Genomic DNA, 9,162 nt, shown 5'->3' on the forward strand with positions numbered 1-9,162 from the left:
ACTACCTTCGTTTGGTACCAAGAGCAAGTTGCAAGTCAACAGTTCACGTTGCAGTGAAGTAGTCTTCCCGCACGCTCCGGTACTGTGTGTTTACATCTGTTTATTTGTGAGCGTGTGTGTAATTTATAAGTCAGTGAACAACAGGAATAGTAGTCATGCATGAAATACACTTGGATTTAATAACAATGACAACGAAGTATTTATTTAAAGACAGCTTAAATAATAATACTTACTTACTGGCTTTTAAGGAACCCGGAGGTTCATTGCCGCCCTCACATAAGCCCGCCATCGGTGCCTATCCTGTGCAAGATTAATCCACTCTCTATCATCATATCCCACCTCCCTCAAATCCATTTTAATATTATCTTCCCATCTACGTCTCGGCCTCCCTAAAGGTCTTTTCCCCTCTGGCCTCCCAACTAAAACTCTATATGCATTTCTGGATTCGGCCATACGTGCTACATGCCCTGCCCATCTCAAACGTCTGCATTTAATGTTCCTAATTATGTCAGGTGAAGGATACAATGCGTGCAGCTCTGCGTTGTGTAACTTTCTCCATTCTCCTGTAACTTCATCCCTCTTAGCCCCAAATATTTTCCTAAGAACCTTATTCTCAAAAACCCTCAATCTCTGTTCCTCTCTCAAAGTGAGAGTCCAAGTTTCACAGCCATACAGAACAACCGTTAATATAACTGTTTTATAAATTCTAACTTTCAGATTTTTTGACAGCAGACTAGATGACAAAAGCTTTTCAACCGAATAATAACAGGCATTTCCCAATATTATTCTGCGTTTAATTTCCTCCCGAGTGTCATTTATATTTGTTACTGTTGCTCCAAGATATTTGAATTTTTCCACCTCTTCGAAGGATAAATCTCCAACTTTTATAGTTCCATTTCGTACAATATTCTGATCATGACACATAATCATATACTTAGTCTTTTTGGGATTTACTTCCAACCCTATCTCTTTACTTGCTTCAAGTAGAATTTCCGCGTTTCCCCTAATCGTTTGTGGATTTTCTCCTAACATATTCACGTCATCTGCATAGACAAGAAGATGATGTAACCCGTTTAATTCCAAACCCTGCCTGTTATCCTGAACTTTCCTAATGGCATATTCTAGAGCGAAGTTAAAAAGTAAAGGTGATAGTGCATGTCCCTGCTTTAGGCCGCAGTGAATTGGAAAAGCATCAGATAGAAACTGGCCTATACGGACTCTGCTGTAAGTTTCACTAAGACACATTTTAATTAATCGAACTAGTTTCTTGGGAATAACAAATTCAATAAGAATATTATATAAAACTTCTCTCTTAACCGAGTCATACGCTTTTTTAAAATCTATGAATAACTGATGTACTGTACCCTTATATTCCCATTTTTCTCCAATATCTGTCGAATACAAAAAATCTGATCAATAGCCGATCTATTACACCTGAAACCACACTGATGATCCCCAATAATTTCACCCACATATGGAGTTATCTTCTCAAAAGGATATTCGACAAAATTTTGTACGACGTCAACAAAAGTGATATTCCTCGAAAGTTACTACAGTTAGTCTTGTCCCCCTTCTTAAAAATAGGTACGATTATGGACTCCTTCCATTGTTCTGGTACAATTTCCTTCTCCCAAATTGCAAGTACAAGTTTATAAATTTCGCTAGATAATACGCTTCCACCCTCTTGTATTAATTCTGCTTTTCTTGTTCTTTACGTTATTCTCGTGAATATTTATTATTATTTTTACATTGATTTCCATTAAATATATTAATATTTTTTTTGTCCCGCAGTTTTAAATGTTTATTTAAGAGTTTGGGAATTTGATGAATACCTGGAGACTTGTACGTTTTCAGATTTTCTATCGCAATTTCGACTTCAGAAAGTGTGGGTTCCGGTATAAATGGCTCAGCAGTTTGTATTTTAATTTCGTCCCGATCATTTCTACTTGGCCTATGTATATTTAGTAGTTGCCCAAAATAGTTTTTCCATCTGTTAAGGATTGAATGAGAGTCTGCAAGCAAGTCATCCTTGATCACGTTTACCCTTGCCTGATATCCATTCTTGAATTTCTTTATGCCCTTATATAAATCTTGAATGTTTTTATTCTTACTATTTGTTTCTACCTCATTCAATTTTTCCTTCAAGTAATCTCTCTTTTTTATTCCTAAGTGTACGACTTGCTTCCCGTCTTTCATTGAAATAATTATCTCTATTCTCCTCAATCGGATACTGTAAGAATTTCAATTTTGCTTGTTTCCTTCTATCTACTGCAATGGAACAATCTTCATCAAACCATGGTTTCTTTTTCCTAGTTTCATGATAACCTATGCTCTGCTCAGCTGCAATTTTGATATTATATAATAATAATAATAATAATAATAATAATAATAATAATAATAATAATAAAATAAAAGAAGCAAACAATTTCAAAACAATTCCATTAATTCCTACCTTATTTAATTTTTTCTGATAATAAAAGGTAATTCACAGTATCAAAGCTTTTTCTGTTGTCAATAAAAACACATAAACATTTAATTTACAGTTAAAATTATTGATAATACTTCTGGTTACTTTAAAAATAGCATCATCAGTACTAAGATTATTACGGAAGCCAAATTCATGTGCAATATATTATGTTGACGATATGTGTCAGAGGAAAAACAATTGTTTGTATGCATCTGAAGTCTGACTAGTGTAATAGACAGCTAGCGAAGGGTCCGGGATCGAGCTACGACATGATAATGTTTAACGGTGCGACAAATAGCGTCTTCGTCTACAGCTACAGTAGTCTACTGATCGCTCGCATCTCACTCTCTTGCACCACGGTGCATTTTCCGATACACTCCTTACCCGATGCCCATTTCGCGAGTGCTGACGACCACTGAGTTAAATGATCGTTTCCTAGGCTTATGGATTGACAGCGCGCAGGCAACATCTAACTCCCTGAGATTTTTTCTTACGGCGGGTCAAGTAGATATGACGACAGAGCACTGGTTAATTAGACAATGTAAAGTTACGCAAGGTCACGTCATGTTCCCTACCTCCCCGCGTGGTTGGCCTGTAGGGCGAGGTTACACTCTGCGGCGTGTTTACATTCTCCAACGGTCCAATACGCTGGCTGTACCGAAGGAAGTCACGGAACTTGGACGAACTGTAAGTAACAATCTTCAATGTGCTCAATAATGCTACCGAACGTACCAGTTCGTTGATGGAATTGTGTTAACAATGTACTTAGTATACCTCTTGATTACACAACTTTTAACACTGTATCACTTCGGAATATGTATGATAAGACTTTCTTGTGTTAAATTCTAACGTACCTTGTTTACATGTTTCGACCTATTTATGGGTCATCCTCAGAACTGGTCGTTGTTGGTCTTGGCTCCTCTTGTTTTGTTTCCTGTGAGGGTGTGTTCGTGTGGTATAATGTAGAGTCAAAGAGTGGGTGTGTTCTGAAATTGAGTTGTGTGTGGAGAATTTCGTCGGGGTGTGTTTTCGTGTGTCTGTATGTTTCATATTGTTCTAGTGTGTTTAGTTTCTGGCTTTTTGGTTGGATGTGTAGTATTTCCATGTCTGTGTTGATGTCTCTGTGGGTGTGGTTAGCATTTGTGATCTGTTCTGCATATTGGAGGTGTTTTGTAATTTTGCTATAGCTGTGATGTGTTCTTTGTAACGTGTTTGAAATGATCTGCCTGTCTGTCCTATGTAGAAGTTGTTGCAGGTGTTACATTTGAGTTTGTATACGCCTGTGTGGTTGTATTTGTTTGTTTGTGTTGTTTGTGTGTTGAGATGTTTTTGTAGAGTGTTACTTGTTCTGTATGCGATGTTGTAATTTAATTAAAACACACCCTAACGAAATTCTCAAACACAACTCAATTTCAGAACACACACACACACACACACACACACTCTTTGACTCTACATTATACCACACGAACACACCCTCACAGGAAACAAAACAAGAGGCGCCAAGACCAACAACGACCAGTTCTGAGGATGACCCATAAATAGGTCGAAACATGTAAACAAGTTACGTTAGAATTTAACACAAGAAAGTCTTATCATACATATTCCGGAATGTACTTAGATTTATGTGGAGATTTAAATGATTTCAAACAAAATATCAAGGAATGGAGTGTATAATAGTTATGGGCGATAGTCTATAGTACTATTAATAGTGATGAATTCAACTGTCAGAACTATCGACAATCAAATTGTTTCCAATACTATCGATAGTTCAGGCGATTATTAACAGCATCGAAAAAGGGAAGATCATTAATCAAATTATAAGAGGTTTCAAACCGGACCTGGGCAACACGATTCTGTGTAGGAATAGATCCAATTATTCAATCAGACATTACGAATCACGAATCGTATGAACGATCCGTTCACAACTCATCCCAGTTTGTAATTTCAAGTATTCTTTTGAATCGTAAACAAACTACTCACACGACTCTTCCCTTTGCAAACAAGGGTATAATAAAGAACATTCTACATCTCTCGCATAGATGGTAGGGAAAGATAGAGTGACTTTATACAGTAGAGCGTCTCGTTTAAGCACAGTGAAAAAGTAAACAAAGTGCAGGTAACGTGTGTGGGGGGGGGGAGGACGAGCCGTACGATAAAGAAGAGGGATGCACAAGGTTTTAGTTATACAATTAATGGCGGAGCATTAACTGAAATTGTATTTTCCAAAAACATAGAAAACAAAGGAACACAAATTGCATAACGTTATCGTGTACACATTTTATTTTTATTAATGGATGGAAATATTTCATTTTATTTTATTTTATTTAAATGGACCACCAACAGAAGCAAGCAATTGTATCGTTGAAATAATTCAGTATAATAAATCAAATTTTGCTATTGGCACTTATTAAAGGTATTTTTTATTAATTTGTCCCACAGAATAATACCTGTAATATTGACAATTAATATTTGAGGAGAAAAATTCGCTCCGGCGCCGGGGATCGAACCCAGGTCCTTGGCCAAACAAGTCACTCAACTGAGTGCGCTCGTGATATAATGGCAGTTGACATTGGACATACACATGTCAACATACTGTATATGCCTAACGTGGAGTCAGGCCAAAAAGGGGAAACATTCAAGGAGGAAGGTTTGGTCCGGTGCTGTGGATTGAATTCGGCGTAGCTCAGTGGTCAGAGCGCTTGGTACGTAGAACCAAGGACCCGGGTTCGATCCCCGGCGCCGGAGCGAATTTTTCTCTTCAAATATCATTGGCACTTAGTTTTTCACCTTGTATGCTAAGTGATTTAAAAGTTTTCGGCCATCCACTGCTGGCTTTGAAATTTGTATCACCTCCCATCTTCCTATTCAAGTCTAAAGCTTTTCCACACAGTAGTGGTCCAGACACAGGAATTCCCCGTGCCCTTTGAACTTTAAACCATTGCAACATTGCATTGTTAAATTCGTGGAAAGCAGACGTACTACTTTTAATTACTTTACGTCTTCTTAACTCTTTTTGCTATTTCTAGAATTTCCGTTCCATTTTGTTTTATTCTAAATATTGTCCTCATACCTATACCATACGTACTCGCTTTATCAGACACAACGTCACCATTTTGTAGGCATTTTATAATGCCTCACTTTTGTTGTACGGTAAGACTGCGTTTACTGTTCCCCATGTTCTCCACTCAACGTACTCCAGTGTATTGTTTTGTCAAGCGGAATGGACAGCCCCGAACAGACAGTGCTCTACCGCGCGCAGGTCGTATCTTCGAGCTTTCGAATGAACTGCCTAAATGAGACGCTATACTGTAATGAGAATTGAGACATTGGATGGTCCCTTTTTGATTGGCTGGTACATGTTTCCATGACCTCTATCAAACTACAAAATTATGAAAAATAGTGTTCCTTAATTATAATCTATAAACTCAACCTTACTATCCAGTACAGTGTTTGCATTACAGCCCTATTTAACTACTACTCATATTTCAGGCACATACTCATAACTAGACTTTGAATTGCCACACGCAGCATGCAATCAGGTTGCCGATGTACGGTAGTATAGAAGATGTGAGCGACCTCCCGGTCTCGTAGTATAAGCAGTTCATGTTAAGAGTTGTGACCGGTCCAAATAGATAGAGCAGCTACAGCTAATGTATACCTATGTAAGCACTTGTTTTTGCATTAATGTGGTTGGAATAGTCAAAGTTTAACATTTCTTCAGTGCAGACAAGAATTCAATCAAACATACTACAATGAGAGTGTTGCTGTTCCAAACAATTACTCCTGGAATACCCTTACCCCGCAACCAGTCTTGACCCGTTGGGGAACATGGTTGAATTCTGTTAATTATTATGCAGAACATTACGGAAAAATAATGGAGGTAATTCATGCACTGGATAGCACAGACAGTTCCGCTGTTGCAGCTGTAAAATCATTGCTTTCTGAACAGCTATTGAAAGATATTCTGTCATTGATTCTAATTTTAAAATCGTGTCCAAAAGCATCATCCTGTTAGAATCGTCTAAACTACAACTCTCAGAAGCCTTTAATATAGTGGATAAAGTATCACAAACCGTTATCCAAAATAACAATTCACTAATTTCAGAAAAAATGAAATGTAAGTTGAGAAACATTATTGCTAAAAATTCTGCCTATTCACAACTTCGTATTATAAATTATGTACTATCAGATCACGATAAGACGTCTGAAGTTGGTGTACTAAAAAAGTAGTGACTTCCCGTTCTTAAGAAATGCACGTATTACATCGTGTGATGTTGAACTACAATTTCCCAATATACAAACTGTTTAAGTGACCATCGGAGGAGGTTACTTTGCAGTCGGTCAAAATGTACGTAACTCTTCACTGCAATGCACATATTCAAGGATGATGTATCTTACATTACATTTTAAGAGTTAATATATCTCACTATAAAATAATTGTATATTTACATGTTTAGACATTTCCTACTTCAATGATCATTCATTATATTTCTTGAATGCAGAATGCAGGTTTTATTGAACCGCAGTATACTGCTCAGTATTTACATCAGAGACACGCCCCCTTCTCATACAGTCTATACTGCGTGCACAGTAAACCTTGCGAATCTCGCGGCAATTCCACGAAGTCTACTCATAACTAAGCGAATCCAGTATGTTATTTTCACTTATCCGTTTCTTTCATCATACACCATTCATCCACAACTAAGTAATTTGAGCAGGAAATATCTGTATTCACTGGGATCTTCAGTTCCATAAGAAAGACTGTTACCCAAAACTACAAACTTAATCAATGGAAGGCGAAACTTTCTGCATCCCAACACAATGGAAAATTTATCCTGGTAGCAAGGCCTGATTTACAATTACAGCATAATTTTCTTCACGAGGCCCCTTCTTTTCATATATATGACTAAGCCTGTCTCATTTTATTTTAAATTCTGTCACCTTCTCCTTTTGCCACGTATTTAATTCTATATTTTGAGGAGGATTAAAAATAAAGTGATCCCATAAGGTATCTGTGATTAAATGTGGCCACAAGACAGGGTCAGAGCTGATTGCATTGGTTGTAGTACCTGTGCCGTAATTTAAGAGTTTCAAAGGAATGTTCATTTTTCCTAGATTCTGGTTTAGGCTTACACAAAAAATACCTTGACTCTCCACAATTTAGTAGCTGTGGTGGATTGTTTGTTGTTTATGTATGTCAACATCTTCATTAGTCTGTGTTAAAATATTCTTAACTTTTTGAAACTGGAGGTCTCTGTGTGTAAAGGAGAGTTACTGCTGATAACATCTGAAGAAACATACTTGCTCAGTAAATCAAGATTTCAGGTATAACTCCCTAGAAAGTTGATTTGAATAATTTCGAGGGAAAAATTGTTCCGGGGCCGGGCATCGAACCCGGGACCTTTGGTGTAACGTACCAACGCTCTACCAACTGAGCTACCCGGGAACTCTACCCGACACCGATCCAATTTTTTCCTCTATATCCACAGACCTCAAAGTGGGCTGACAACCGTCAAGCAACCAAATTCGAGTGCACACTTACTCCGTGTGATTTAAATTGTGGTTTTCTGTTAACGAACAGTGACGTGTATTATGCAAATCAAGATTTCAGGTATAACTCCCTGTAAAGTTGATTTGAATAATTTCGAGGGAAAAATTGTTCCGGGGCCGGGCTCAGTGATCAGCATTATTATTTCTGTTGTTGAATTTCAATATTTTTCCGTTTTATTTTATAGTACCTAACTCAAATTTGCTTGGGAATTCTATTTTTAACTTCGGATATTCCTACAAAAATTCTTTGACACTACCACTACACACTACATTAACAAAAATTAGGTAACCTGCCATGAACACAAGCACTAGCATTTGGTTTAACATTTAATACAATGAGAACTGACAGTGTTGTTGACTTTGGCTGCTGAATTCATTATTAATTGTTTAAATAGGCCTACTGTTACAATTTGAATAATGTGTACAAGGTAGCCAACTTTTACAAGTTGAACACATTAAATTCTGCAATCAACTTATCAGTCTAAACTTAAAATAATAAAACGATTTTTTATGCGTTTTCTAACATTATTAATTACGTAATTACTTATTTCCTCAATTCTGATTTCAGTTGGCAGAGTTATTGTGTATTTCATTTGCATAATTCATTTAAAAAAAGCTGGTTCCTGGATTTTGAGGCCCCCAGAATCATGAGGCCCTGAGCAGAGGTACCATAGGCTCCTGCCTAAATCAGATCCTCCCTGATAGCATTGATGACATGTTAAGAAAAAAACATATAATGGTGACTAATGTTGGGACTTTAAGGACATGTTATAGTCATAGGTAGGAAGTTCGTACCAAAATAGTAGATTTCAGTTGAGTACAGCGAGGAGTATAGATGTCACTTGCGCCTCGCCCTGCTCCCGCTCACTACAAACGACAAAGCAGTTTACATAAACAACGCATATCTTTCTGTGGAGCTTTGTACAGTCGTGAATAGTTTGAAGAATATTGTTGAATTGAATTGAATTTACGGGAAGGGGGCACTATGGCCCAGCACTGCGACCTGTTAAGGTCTATTGCGCTAACCCTCAAGCTAGGCGTATACCCAAACCCACACCGGCTGACTACACTAAGGTTCGCTGCGTACCCAGGTGTCGACCAGTCAACCCCCCTCGTCCCTAGGCCAGCCCCCTTCGTGCGTC

At 37.7% G+C, this 9,162-nt stretch overlaps 2 protein-coding genes across 4 annotated transcripts in view; one reads left to right on the top strand and one right to left on the bottom strand.

The window, feature by feature from the left end:
- Window positions 1-9,162, bottom strand: part of LOC138704823 (ATPase family gene 2 protein homolog B-like) — a 463,635-nt gene that overhangs the window by 265,742 nt on the left and 188,731 nt on the right. The window lies entirely within an intron of this gene.
- LOC138704821 (short-chain dehydrogenase/reductase family 9C member 7-like) overlaps window positions 3,134-9,162 on the top strand; it is a 152,567-nt gene continuing 146,538 nt past the window's right edge. The window contains exon 1 of the mRNA XM_069833107.1: window positions 3,134-3,154. The gene's annotated coding sequence lies outside the window, so the exon portion shown is untranslated. The remainder of the gene's footprint in view (window positions 3,155-9,162) is intronic.

Source organism: Periplaneta americana, chromosome 8 (genome assembly GCF_040183065.1).
Source record: "Periplaneta americana isolate PAMFEO1 chromosome 8, P.americana_PAMFEO1_priV1, whole genome shotgun sequence".
In the NCBI taxonomy this organism is placed as follows: Eukaryota; Metazoa; Arthropoda; class Insecta; order Blattodea; family Blattidae; genus Periplaneta; species Periplaneta americana.